Genomic DNA, 15036 nt, shown 5'->3' with positions numbered 1-15036 from the left:
GACAAAAGAAACTGTGTAACTCTCAAAGTACCGGCAAAGGGTACATCACACCCCTAACTGCGCTGCCAGCAAAATAGCATTCTTGTGCTATTTGCACATATTTAAATTACCGGTAGGTAACATGCATATATTTAACACAAAATTGGTTCCTTTCTCTGCCTCTCTGCAAAAACAGTCCACTTTACAAAGATCAGCACTAACAGACTCACACAGTTACAGTGAAATTCTGAGCATCTTCAGAGTTGGTGTTAACTAAAACTTGTTCATAAGGGGTTTAGCATTTATATTATATAATATATTATAGATTTTTCAATGATCACCTCAGCAGGTATTGTAGCCAGGCGTGTTTGTGAAGTTTGGAGGAAAGCCTCTGCAGCTCGTCAGTCAGGACCTGTAGCTTGTTGTCTCAAATTTCAGTTCTCTTTTCCTCTCTGCTACATATGTCAATGGTTATCTGTTAATCACTCAAGTGCCAAGAATATTTTCTGACCAGGTACGCCTGTCGATCTGTACGTTAATTTTGCTACATTTCAGTTTACCGCACTGCATAACTGGGTCTAATGGAAGCTAGTTAGCAACACCCGTTCCTTTAGCGATACTGCTAGTAACAGTATCCTGACCCTAAAGCTTTGTTGTCGAAATATTGTGCCCGCCCATAGGTCACCGGGTGAGTAAGCTGCTCAGTTCTGAGCCACAAACCCCCTTTGGCATTGTTAACTTTGTTAGCACTGTAAACAAAATCAGCATGGTGAGTGGTGCTAACACAGTTAACAGCGTCAAAGTTGCTTACTCACCATGTCTACCTGTGGGGAGACCACACGGTGGCCACCATATTTCCGCTGATAACTGCAAATGAGCAACTCTGCTAATTAGCTTCCACAAAAGCGCAGTCTGGTGCGCAGTGCAGAGTGGCCAAGGCTAATGTTGGCTAACTAGTGTTGGGAGAGTTACTTTTCAGATGTATTCCGCAACAGATTACTGAATGGATTCTATTAGATTACTCTAATTAAGTGATATATTCAAAATATTTTTGGTTGCCTTTAGAATACTTAAAAATTGTCTGTCAACTTCATGAATCAGCTGTTCCTCATCCACTGCAAAGCTTTCAAGGCAAGAGACAGGAATGAATAGAAAAGGGGTGTATGACAAAAGTTCAGGTCAAAAAGGGGCACTGCATCGCTGCATGCAGCCAACTCGAATGTTTTAATAGAAAACAATGAAATCAAACTGATGTTGTCGCTGATGCTCGCTCCCGGCGCATTCAGTTAGGAAATGGTGCACATAAAAAACACAACCAAAGTAATCCCTTCAAGAAATCTATTTTTAAAGACAGTAACTGTATTCAGAATACCGCCAATTCAAGCTGTAATTGTAAAAGAACACAGTTACTCATATTTTGTAATTTAAAATGTATTTTAAATACGTAACACTGATACTTGTATTCCATTACTCCCGAACCCTGCAGCTAACCAGTGGAGACCGGAGGGTGGGGAGTGGGCACTATGTTTCTGCATGTTAACTAGACTAGCCAGCTGTCTGTCAGCAAAGCTGTCAGAAAATAAAAGGCAAAACATTCATACCACAAAATATTCAAATTTAACCACCTCCAAATGGATAACTCTTTGAAATTAGACGCTAAAGCTCACTGAATCAATGGAGCACTGGTCTAAAAGGACAGGTCTATTGTTTTTTTAAGATATTTTTTGGGGCATTTTTAGCCTTTATTTGATAGGACAGACAAGCGTGAAGGGGGGAGAGAGAGAGGGAGTGACATGCAGCAAAGGGCCACAGGCTGGAGTCGAACACGGGCTGCTGCTGCAACAGCCTTGTACGTGGAGCCCTGCTCTACCACTAAGCCACAAACACCCCAGGTCTCTTGTTTTTAATGTTATTTCACTTTTTTTCCCTTAAAAATTAACCAGTTAGTTTGACTGTTAATGGGTATTGGACTTTAAAGAACAAAATTAACTGTAACTGACATGCCTACCAGCTGCCATCAACATTGCCCTGTGTGCTTGGTGCAATGGCAACATCTATGCTTTGCCATAAGGATAATTAGCCTGGAAATCGAGACCCAAATCTAGAAAGATTTAGGGTCTGGCCATGAGTAATGAAAATGGCCCAACTCGAGGGGCCGCACCAAGCATGCATTTGAAAATATCACTGCACGCAATTGGATAACACTACGACCAATCAGAACAATACACGGGGTGACGTATACGCTTAGCTACCAGTGGAGCTAACTGGTAGGTTAGACTCTTGCCATATCCGGTCGGCAAAACAGCAAAAACGTCCTTCTTGCAAAGGAAAGACTCGAGCGCCGTCTTCTGTTCCTCTTTTAGAGAAAAAGCCAAGTCTAACTCGGCCAAAGCCGTTTCAAACAACTAGTGTTCATCCATAGCCATCTTGTAATGTTTACTGACTGATTCCGGACTTCGTTGTCGCAGCGCTGTCGTCATCTGTTTAGCTCGCCTCTGGCCCGCCTATATTAGATACACCGATGTGATTGGTGCAGCTCGGTTTCATGTGCATAGATAATGAGCATCATTACTGATTGCCAGAGTGACTCGCTGAGCAAATTCAAATTGTGCTCTCGCAAGAACTCTGGATTTCCAGGGTAAAGGATAATAGCAATCAGCCACAAAAAAGGGCAAACTGCACTCAGCTGCAAAACTTGATGGGAGTGTTTGTGCTGTAATAGAATTAGAGCAACATCTTTTGTAAGTCGTACTTTTAGATGCAGCAGATAGGGGTCGCAAGTGATGCTCAATGCATGGTGCCATCAGCAGCAGTGAATTCGCCTGTTTGGAATCATTTCCGGGTATGATGGCGCCTGCCCGGCTTTCCCGTGGGCTCCTACCTGTTCTTTGTATTGCTCTGTTCGTTCTACTGTTTGTCAACAATGGATTTGCTGCTCGGGTGTATGATCGCCAGACTCTCCTGTTCATCAGGGCATCCATGGTGGATCTTGGTGTTTCCACTCCTCGGAGTAGTCACCCGCAATCCTCGGCGCCTCCGTTCCTGTCAGTGGCTGCTGGCGTTCCCCGCAATGGTTTGCAGCTTCAAGGCTCTCGCAAGTACGGAAGAAGGAGAGGGAGAAGGGCCGGAGTCCAGGTGAAGCTAAGATGGCTCTGGAAGCGAGGTGTCGCTGGAAAACGGCGCCGTTCTCTTCTGATGAGCCTTGGCTTGATGTTTCCTGTTACTCCGTGGAATGATCTCCCTTTATCGATGGCTGCGACTGTCAGACTCTCTGTTCTCCGACCTGTGTTTCCCGACTCGGCCGGGGAGCTGATCTCGGCCCCTCCGGTGTGTGGAATACATCGGCGCAGTGGAGGGAGTCCACGTCATCTGCGCTCCCTGCCCCGGGTTTCCCCCGCCGACTGCGAAGAGTCTTCCCCTGTCCAAATGGCGCTACTTAATGCGCACTCCATAGCGAACAAATTGTTCGTGCTAAACGACTTTGTTTTGTCTAAAAACTTGGACTTTCTTTTCCTGACGGAAACCTGGCAGAGGAATATGGAACTTGGCCCCCTCATTGAGCTCTGCCCAAAGGGCTACACTTTTATCAGCTTGCCCAGACTCTCAGGTCGCAGTGGAGGACTTGCTGCGGTGTTCAGGAGCCGCTTCGTATGTCGCTCGGTGAGCACTGGGTCTTTCTCTTCCTTTGAGCTTCAAATGATTAAAATTGGATGTAAAAATCCATTTTACTGTATTTTAATTTACCGTCCTCCTGGCCCAAATGGCTAATTTTTGACTGAATTCACTGACTTATTGGCCTCTATTCTTAAGCTATCCAGATTTATCATTGCTGGTGATTTTAATATACATGTTGATGATGTTTCAGACAATTTTGCCTCTAGCTTTATTAACATCACAGAGTCTTTTAACCTTACTCAGCATGTCTTAGGCCCTACACACAATAGAGGGTACACTCTGGATCTTGTTTTTACTTTGGGTTTGAATATTGATTCTTTATCCCTTGAGGATCTTTTTATTACTGATCACAATTGTATTTTATTTGATTTGTCTTCTCATCTGGATTCCTTACCCTGCCGACGTATTATAAGCTCTAGCATCCTTAACCACCGTTCTGCTGGAAAGTTCTCTGCTGCCTTCTACTTCGACTCTGATGTGGACAGTGACGCTGACACCTTGGTACATTCCTTTAATGAACACTGCCTTAATGTACTGGATGAAGTGGCCCCTATTAAAACTAGGCGGGCCCCCCTGATCAAGCCCTCTCCTTGGATAAATGACAATATTCGCTCTCTGAAGAGAACTGTCGAAGGGTCGAGCGCCTATGGAAATCCACTCAACTGCATGTCCACCATCTTTATTTGAAAGAACTTCTCGCGTCTTTTAATAATGCAGTGAAGGATGCCAGAGCTGCTTATTTCTCCAAGCTTGTGTCTAATAATCGGCGTAATCCCAAAGTGTTATTTGAGACTATTGGTAATATTGTTACCCCTCCATCACCTGCTGTACTAATTTTCTCTGATGAGGAATGTAACAGTTTTCTGTCTTTCTTTGTGGGAAAGATTAATGACATTAGATCAAATATTCTCCCCTCTCCTGCCCCCTTTATCTCTTTCTACTCTCGGCCGTCTATCCTGGAGAGCTTTTCTCCTATAACCCTGCAAGACCTCACTAATTTGGTTAACCATATGAAAACTTCCTCTTGCTCTCTCGATATCCTACCAACATCTTTGTTTAAAGGTGTCATTGGTTCTATTGGTCCTGCGGTGCTCTCTATAATTAACAACTCTCTGTTATCTGGTTGTGTCCCTGCTCATTTCAAACATGCTGTTATTCAACCACTTCTCAAGAATTCAAATCTAGACTCTTCTCTACCTCAAAATTACAGGCCCATTTCCAAGTTGCCTTTTGTCGCTAAAATCTTAGAGAAAGTGGTTGCAAACCAGCTCACAACTGCATTAGATGAGCACTGTATCTTTGATAAGTTTCAGTCTGGCTTTCGAAGGCTGCACTCGACAGAAACAGCCCTTCTTAGAGTCTCCAACGATATCCTGATGCACAGTGATGCAGGAGAATGTTCAGTGGTGGTGTTGTTGGATCTCAGTGCAGCGTTTGATACAGTGGACCACTGTATACTGATAGAAAGACTTGGGCAGTGGGTAGGTGTGACTCGGTCTGCCCTGCAGTGGTTCTCCTCCTACCTCTCTGACAGGAGCTTTGCTGTATCTGTTGGTAATTTCGCCTCCCCATCTGAAACTCTCAGCTGTGGTGTGCCCCAAGGTTCAGTCCTTGGTCCAGTTCTATTTGCCCTGTACATGCTTCCCCTTGAGCAAATAATAAAACAGTTTAAAGGTATCTCTTATCACTGCTGCGCAGATGATATTCAGCTTTATGCCTCCTTTAAATCCCACAACCTTGCTATACTGTCAGCTCTAAATGACTGTGTGACAGCTATAAAAAACTGGATGGCCGATAACTTTTTGCAGCTTAACTCTGACAAAACAGAAATCCTTATTTCTGCCCCTCCAAGTCTTGTCCCTAAGATCAAGGATGGTCTAGGTTTTCATACCTCAATGGTTAAATCATCTGTAAAAATTCCTGGTGTCACTGTGGACCAGGCTCTGACTCTGGATCAACGTGTGAAGTTATTGATCCGCTCTTGCTTTTTCCAGCTGAGGAACATAGCCAAACTCAGGCCCATTGTGTCTCAAGCAGAGATGGAAATGTTGATCCATGCGTTTGTTTTGTCACGTCTGGATTACTGCAACTCTCTTTTTACCTGCCTCAGCAAATCGTCTCTGGATCGCCTACAAGTAGTCCAAAACGCTGCTGCCAGACTGTTGACCAGGTCCCCCAAAAGGTCTCATGTGACTCCAATTTTAATTGCTCTCCACTGGCTCCCCATCAAATTTAGGATCCAATTTAAAGTTCTTGTGGTCACATATAGAGCTCTGCATGGTCAGGCACCGACCTACATTAGTGATCTACTGCAGCCTTATGTCACCAGCAGGTCTCTGAGGTCCTCAGATCAGGGCCTGCTGGTAGTTCCTCGTTCTAGGCTGAAAATCAAAGGAGACGCTTTTGAGGTTGTGGCACCTAAACTTTGGAACTCTTTCCCACTGAATTTAAGATCTGTGGACACTGTGGACACCTTCAAAAAGCAGCTTAAGACCCATTTGTTTAGACTTGCCTTTGATTTTTTTTATTTTTTATGTTTCTGTCTATTTTCTCCCTTTACTGTGTTTTATGTCTATATGTATATTTTTTGCTTTATTGCCTCTGTAAAGCACTTTGTGACTTTTATGCTCTTGAAAGGTGCTATATAAATAAAGTTTATTATTATTATAAGCTTTCGTGTAGGGTCAAAATGCCAGAACAGATCACCAGCGTGCTTCAAAATTACATTTTTATTGATTGATTTGCATTTTCATTTATGTATTTCATGGCCTCAATATTTTGGATAGTAAAACAGAGGCGCCTTGAGACTCAAACCACAATGGAGAGAAGACGATTAATTCAGAATGTGTATTGAATTTCCCAGATGGGATTTGCTTCAACAAGTAAATGCAATTAGACCAAGGTTGTTGCAGGGGGACTGCAAATTAGACCTGTGAGGACGAGGGTAGCGTGAAATTTCTGAGAAAGTAGTGTTGTCATGGACGGTAATGGTGGATTTCCAGGAAGATAACATATTCACGATGCAAATTTAATACATTAACAAGTTTACACGCATGTATTAAAAATGACACACGGATAAAACTGAACATACACACCTGTACCTCATAACAACCGGGCAGATGGCAATAACATCTAACTCACTTCATCACAGGTAATCGAATAATTCCACTCGTTCCTCGAGGCGTCCTCTCAAGTCAGATGAGTCTGCAGCTTCACCAGTGATGTTTACTTTGTGCCACAGAGAAGACAGCAGCTCTTTCATCAGAGTCAGCATGTATTACTTTAAAAACACTAAAAGCTGAGGTGGCTTCGATTGTTTCCTGCAAACGCAATTTAACTTTACATCTAACTATGATAATGCAGTCTAGTGTTTCTACAGTTTAACATATAATGCTTAAATATTTGCTGTCTCATGAACGGTTTGATGTAAAAAATATCAGTCATGCAATTTTTCACAGAGAATCATGCAACTGATCTCCAGAGAATTCTTCTGCTTCTCCTCCTACTGAGAGGAGAGTTTCTTACTGTATAAAACAGAGCACAATTAATTGTTTTAGCCTGGTCGAATTTCTGCCTGTCCGCCCATTACTGATGCTGCAATACAGATCCATCTCCGATCAACTTTTTTTTGGTGACTGGCAAGATGTCAGCGTATTTTATGCATGTATAAAGAGAAATGGATGCAATGTTGGAACTGGGGCCCTGTTCATTCCTCCAAAGCTCATGAAGCCAAAAAAGTTTAGCTGCCACATATGAAATTACTGGAATGATTGGCACTGCTTCTGCACTGTGTGGCCAATACAGCAGGTGCACTAGAGCTTCCACCAACTACTTCTGGTTTAGCCCTCTGCTTACTTGAAGGGTGATAAAATGATTCAACTGGACTTCTAGACTTTCTCAATGTTATTGGACTGAATGGATCAAATTCTTGTATTGAAATGAGTCATCTGCGGTGGAGGTCGACCAATAGTGGATATTCAATGGCCAAGTTTGGAGTTTTTTCCTGCTCCAGGTATCTGCTATCTGCTGATAGCAGATTATTAAAATTGTAAAAATTGAGCAAAGAATCAAATCAATCACAGAGCAGCCTCGACAGACAACTATTGTGTGAAGAAACTGACTGAAAACAGGTCTGTTATAACATGAACGCCACTAAAGAGCCTTGCAGTAAAATCAGCCATGCCATGCTTGCTAGCAAAACAGAGAAAGCACATAATGCTATTCTATAACAAGCAACCTTATTATGCCCCTAATAAGGAAGTAAAGCTGTCCTACATTAATTAACTTTCATTTAAATCATACAAATCCATACAGATCATCTACAACACACATTACCTTGTATTTGCATGTGGAATAATCTGTGCAAAAGCCTTGCAGCCATACTCACGTGACAAGTGGAGGTTACAGCTATTGGCCACTACTGAAGCCCTGTTCCACCATTATGCAAAATAAAGTCCTACTGACAGCGATGAATCCATTGACTTCTAGTCTGCAGGGGTTGTGACACTCAAAAAATATCCACTGATTTACTGACATCTCTTTCACCATGCAAGTCAATATGGAAAAAGCCTTTTTAGGTTGCAGGTGATGGATGAAATTCCCCTTTTTGGTGACAACGGTAACTAGCTTCAAAGCCTGGCACACTTCCAGGTAGCCTGGTGCATCTACAGTAACTACACTATTTTTATTTGTTAGGTAACACTTTAAGCATTTATAAGCAGTATTTAAACATTTGATAAACAGGTAATAACTAGGGATGCACCGAAATGAAAATTTGTGGCCGAAGCCGAAGCCGAATATTATTAAACGCTTGGCCGAATACCAAGTACCGAATACCGAATATCATTGTTTTGTTTTTCATTAGCTGTTGCAGATGAACCCCCTCCAGATTAGTGTTGTCACGGTACCAAAACTGGGACCCACTGTGCGATACCAATGAAAATATCATGGATCTGAGTAGTATCACAATACCACAGCGAAAATGAGGCAGATGTGCCTTTTGTCATTGATGAAAAGATAAATCACTTTTCTATAATACATCAATGATATTTCAATGGAATAAATTACTTACTGACTTATTCATACTTCAAAAACAGCATCAATAAGTGATTAACATAGGGGGGATCAAAATAAAATAAATAAATAAAATAAAAATCAACCAGCCACCCTCCTCCCCTGACAGTCCCTTCATAAGTAATGAACAGTCCCTAAAGTGCGGTGAGGTTTGTGGGCCGTTACTGCCAGAAAGAGAGAAATGTGAAAGGCTTGTTTCTCCTCTGACACATCACATCCCTGTGATCGGCTGGCTCGGCTGTTCAGGTACTTTTGGGCAGTCATGACACCAAGAAGAGGATATTATTGGAACCGACTTCTCCGTCCCCCGGTAAGCCGATGGCCGCCGTATTTGACAGGAATACATTAACGTTACTGTCTGTGACCCCCGTTCAACCCACAATCGGTGGGATTCGCCTTTCGTTTCTGCTGCTGGTTGAAATCTGTAGGCTGCTCGCACAGCGTGCTGAATGATTTAAGCCTATTTTGCTCACTCAAAACTATTTTTAGTCGCAAATGCGAGTGTCGTGACGGGCGGATCGCCACACTACCGACATTTTATTCCGTCCATCACGGCACGCCGTTTGATTGCGTTATCAAAACACGCCGCTATTATTCGGCCTTGCTTTTAACTTATTCCACCGAATACCGAATGTGTGTTTTTTTGCAATATTCGGCCGAATATATTCGGTTACCGAATATTCGGTGCATCCCTAGTAATAACACACTATACTGTAGCTGTAAGAAGAAGCTTATATTCATGTTGGTGTTTAAAGAGAAAATGAATGACAATACAGTAAAACACAGTTGTAATAATTTTCAAAAATGTCTTGAGAGAACAAGTTATTGTTGACAAACACTGTACATTGTTAAATGCTTTAATGTCCTTACATCTGCTTACAACTACATTATACAGGGTTTTCCCTTGGTTTTTTCGAGGCCAAGGTGGCAAAGGCCTGTGGCGGGGGGGCATCTTGACAGCTGTACTTTTAGATACGGTCCCCCCCTCTATCAAATATGAAAGGAGGCCCCCACATGCTTGAGCTTTACACTGCCTTCTATGATTATATTTACCATTTACAGCAGGTACATCCTGACAGCTGAGAATATTACTGTCAGGTATTGTCCCCCCTCTATTAAATATGAAAGGAGGCTGAAAATAACAGGACATGCTACATCTCAGAGGTGACGCCTTTCCACATACAGGCTTCCTTCGCCTTTCAAATGGGGCAGAGCTCCATGGGAAACAGTAGGAGAGACACAGCCCGAGGGGGAACCGGGATCTGACACAACAACGGAGGGAGAAGCAGGTCCGTGGAGCTGTGCGCTGGACAAAAAAACAAGTGCGTCACACCGAATGTGCACTGCTACGGCGTCGCTTTGGGTTGTGAGCATGCATGACGCGCGTCTACATTGAAAGTAATAGGTTTGTGTGCACAAAAGACGCTACATCTGAACGCCCCCCATGCACACACATGGTTTAACTAAGGCGGCAGCCAAAATCACCCAGGCGGCCCGCCTTTGTCTTAGATAGGCAGGGAAAACCTGTTATAGTACTGCCACTATGGCCTCCCAAGTCTCTCCCAAGACCATCACTGCTGCCACTTCACACCGGACATTACAACATGGATGCAAAGAACTTTCCTAACACTCAACTGCAGCATGACATCTTCATCAATGGCCCAGACTCCCTTACCCGCCCCACCTAGGACTTCACACTCAATATTGATGGCTCCATTGTCACCCCCTCCTAAGTGCTGCAGAAACACTCATCCATGCACTTGTAACATCCAGGCTTGACTACCACAACAGCATCCTCTGTAGTACCACAAACAATCTGTGCTTTCCATTACCCATACTACAACACTATATAGTATGCCAGAAAAAGATGTTCTATGTCCCAGTACATAGTATGTCAAATGCAGTATGCCAAAATTTCCTGAATGAAATAAGGGACATGACGGTAGACGTGCAGTATATACAGTTGTGTGATTCATTTGCTCAGGTCCTGTAGCCATCATAGAGCTGGCAAAGTGACTAATGCTTGAACTATTATTAGTCATTCAGTTGTAGAAGAGGGTCCTTTTTTTTCATTGATTTATTTTTACCTCCCAGCTGCAAGGAACAGAGCAACAGGAAGCTTTTCTTGGAAAAAGGTGCATATTCAACACGATAACACATTTTCCTCTGCCCTGTTTCTGTCAGCTGATTAACTGCTAAGCAGCTCAGATGAAATAGACTTAGGGATACTTAAAATGGAGATGCCTCACATTGAAATGCAACTAGAGCACTGCCACTGGCGGATATAATGGCCACTCTGTTGCTTTGGGTAGTCATGCAGATGTCCAATCCCCAAATGTGATCCCAAAAGTCTCTTGACAGCGAATTTGTCAGTGTAAAAAGCCCTGAAAACGTGTTTGTATGGGGGTAGTAGACCTTTTAGTCTGCTGGCTGGGTTTGTTGTCAAGACATATTAGAGCTGCATGCACATGGTTTAGCTATGATAAATTCGACTTACACAGCTTATCTTTTCTCCTTTAATTGCTTTGTTTAATGCCTGATTCAATATAATTCAAATGCAGAGGTGAAAAGAAGTTAATTCTTTTTTTGTGATAATCTGTGGGTAAAGTACTGTCACATCCATGTCAAGACAAACAAAGCTAAGGCAAGGAAACAGGCCTTAAGCTGCTTGAATTGCTGACAGTTGCTGCTTGATTCAGGCAGTTCAGTGCAAACTCCCATTAGATCAGAAAACTTTCTGTTGCTGCTGTGATATAGTATGGTAGCTAAAATGATATCTTTAAGTTACCCTTGATAGTATTGTTGTGAATATGAATAATAAGGAAGAACGTACTAGTTCTATATTTACTGGATCCAGTATGCACAGAAAGTGTCCGATGTCACATGATGAAGTGCATCAGTCAGACACTTGCTTGGTGTTAGGGCATGGAGTTTGACCTAGCCCACTGTGAACCTCAGCGCTGGGGTTTGGGCCAACTGAAGTTGAGTTGCTATAGCAGCTGTGAAGGTCCGGCTCTCTATCTGCTCTCTTCACTGGTGAATAGTCTCCTAGCGGCGGAGAGAGAGAGGTGGAGGGACAGCGGAGCATGCTAGCTGACTAATTCCTGTCTCACTTGTGGTCTGATAAAGAGAGAGAAAGCACAGGTGAGGCAAGGGGCTGGGTGCAGCTCTACAGTAGAATACGATTTTACTCATTTTAAAAACTAAAACTCAAAGAGAGAAAAAAATTAATTCAGTTGTAGCCTACATGTTCATTTTAGATAGTAAGTAAGTAGAGTATATTTAATATAGCCACACATTTCCCAGTGCAAGGTCACAAATGCATCACTGGAATATATAAAATAAGACCATAAAAACAGCTGTTAGCTTATTGACCACTGCTAAAATAAAAGTCAGAAAGACTGACTGACATGTGATGTGCAGTTTTTGGAAATATGCCTCATGGAATTTAGTCTCTGAAGTGTAAAATTGAACTTTTTCCCATGGTCTAGTGTAGGGATACACAGAAACATCGGTACTACATCGGTATCGACCGATGTTGGCTTTAACGTGCAGTATTAGAATTTGCCAATATGCTTTTTCTTAATTTGCACAATGAATGAATATTATATAGGTCTACAATTTAGAGTTTTCTATTTAATGTCTCCATCCGCTGATGGGCTATCACGATAAGAGTATGCATGCATGATATGATATTAATTCCATAATAGAAGATGATGAAGAGATGTGATGTTCACTAAAATTAGGTGGGGAAAAAAGTGTATATATTGATATCAGTATTGGTTATCGGTTAAAAAAGTTGTTATCGGCAATCAGATACTGGCAAAAAATCTAACATTGTGCATCTCTAGTCTCATGCAAAAAAGTAAACATAAGTTAGGTAAAAGCATAGTATCTGACCACAAAGCTTGTAGAATCGCAATACATATCAAGTGTTGTGATAGTATTGAATAGGGAGATAAGCATAATATCCAAGCCCTACAAACTACCAACTACAGGATAAGTAAGAGGAGAGAAAGTTGAACTTACAGTTTTGTTTCAGTCCTGTGAAGAAAGCCTGATGCAGAGAAACCTGCAGGCAGCAGCAGAGGATGAAATCTTCACCAGAACCTCCCAAAAACCTTTCTGGTCACCAGTGTCCTTTCTGACCTTGTAACATCTCAACTGTCCAACACGTCCATGTAGGAATTGTGAGTTTCCTCCTCCATCGCTTGGCTTGTGCCTATTACACCGTTACTCCATGGGCCTACTGGTTTACCTGCCCGGCCTGTTCTAGTTCCGATAATGACCTATAAAAAGGAAGAGTTCAAATTAAAGGCGCATTCTGTGTTTTTATTTTAGTTCACTCTAAATATTTACCTCTAAATCTCTATTCAAAACTAAATTTTTCAGTTTCAGTGCCTCACATAGGGTAAGATGGGGTGAGATGCCTCCACCCTCTCAACTCTGGCATTAAATCAATTTAATTTCATTTGTTTTATTCATAAGGGCAACAAACTTTAATCAGCATTTCTGTAAAAGCGCCAGTGTTTACCAGCTGGGTAATTTTCAACCGCAGTTCTTTGGCAAGATGTTTTGACACCAATAAAACGATAAAATTCTAAGGACAAACTCACAAGACAAAGACAGCATGAAGACAACATTATCTACAGCAAACATAATTTCATTGTTTCACCCTGCATTCATGTGGTGTCGGAATAATCAGGAAAAAAATGCTTTCAACTAAGAAAATTTGCATGAATGTCCCCTGAAGTCAGAACAACACAGAAAGTTTGTTGAGGTTCTGGTACACGACTTGCCAAGTTGATGACATACTGTGTGCAGAAACAAGGCGAACCGAAGTAAATGTTCAGTTTTGCTGTATTTTGAAATATGGTATGAGGTTGGTTGCTGTCCACATAGAGTGACCTCGATTCGTTTGATTAGTTATTCTTTAGCATTAATCCAGTGAAGCAATATTTTAGAAGTAGTCAAGGACAAACTCACTTTGTAATATAAAGCTTCAAACTGTTGTCAATGTGTTGTTTAAATGCTCTCTCAATAAAATACAACACTTCTTTGTAGCGCCCATGTTGTCTCCACATTACATCATTCGATCTTGCAACTGTTGAGAAAACAGCTTCCCAACTTGGGAAATTGGACCGTCTGAGGAGCATGAATGCAGCATTAGCGCTATCTTTGAATATTCCTATGTCGGGTTTATTGTCTGTTTTTGGCCTGTACCCAAATTACTTTGACTTTGCTTTCGGTATCTTCCTCAGAGTGCCAATTCATTTTGCTTCCATGCACGACTGATTGTGGTGGGTGTTAAAACTATATGTGTCATTAAAATTGATTTCCATTGACTTTCACCTGGGACACAGCTGACAATACAGCACCAGCATTGTGAGTCTGTTGCAGTAAACGTTATGAATCTAATTTAACTACTGGGGCTTAAATTTACAGGAGTTTTATGGATCTGGCCCACCATGTTGTGGTATCACTACCTGCATAGCAATTGTATTATTCTAGGTGTAGGCCTTGTCCCGACTCTGGCTTTGTTTATTTGTTTGTTACATTAACAAGACTAGGGAAATTATCCACTTGGCTTAATCTGGCACAATTATTCCAGCCATTAAAGAACAGGATGCAATGTGTCTTAGGGAACAGTAAACAAGGATGTCCTAATCCAAAGCGGGCCAAGCTTGAATCAATGCACTGTCTCTCAGCTATGGAGCTTCAGGACTAAGAAAAAGGACTATGAAAGCAACATCATCCTACTAATTTACCAGAGAATCTCTTTACCGAGGTTTCAAAAATACTGTGTCCAGAGCTTGGAAGCCTGAAAATTCCTTTTTTTCCTTCAGTTTGTTCTCTCCCAACCTTGAAAGCCTGGGGAAAACAATTTTATATCAAGTGTCCACAACAGGAACAGACACAGTATTGCTTTTTCAACAGCTGCTTGCACAAATTGATTTTCTAGTCTTCGCAGCAATGGCACGTAACTCAAGTGTTAAAAGCAGTCTAAATGTAACATGAGGGGGGAACAAGCCGGTGCTTGAGGGTTCAGTGACCTTGTCAGAGGAGACGCGCCATCAATCCACATTTACTCTACTGATGTGTCCTCAGGTTGTCATGTGGGTTAAAGAACAATCAGGGGAGCAAGACTTTGCTAAATGATTTAACACTAAAACTTGAAAACAGTGGGTTACATTGTAGTCAGATAATAAAGAGACAGAATTTTTATCTTATCTAATTCTAATCTTATCTTCTTAGTCGCCAAGAAATGGAGAGTAGGTTTTAAACAGAGTGTGACAGTTCATAGATAGT

Source organism: Epinephelus lanceolatus, chromosome 1 (assembly GCF_041903045.1).
Source record: "Epinephelus lanceolatus isolate andai-2023 chromosome 1, ASM4190304v1, whole genome shotgun sequence".
NCBI classification, from domain to species: domain Eukaryota; kingdom Metazoa; phylum Chordata; class Actinopteri; order Perciformes; family Serranidae; genus Epinephelus; species Epinephelus lanceolatus.
The sequence above is the reverse complement of the archived record's forward strand: the minus strand, read 5'-3'. Positions refer to the sequence as shown.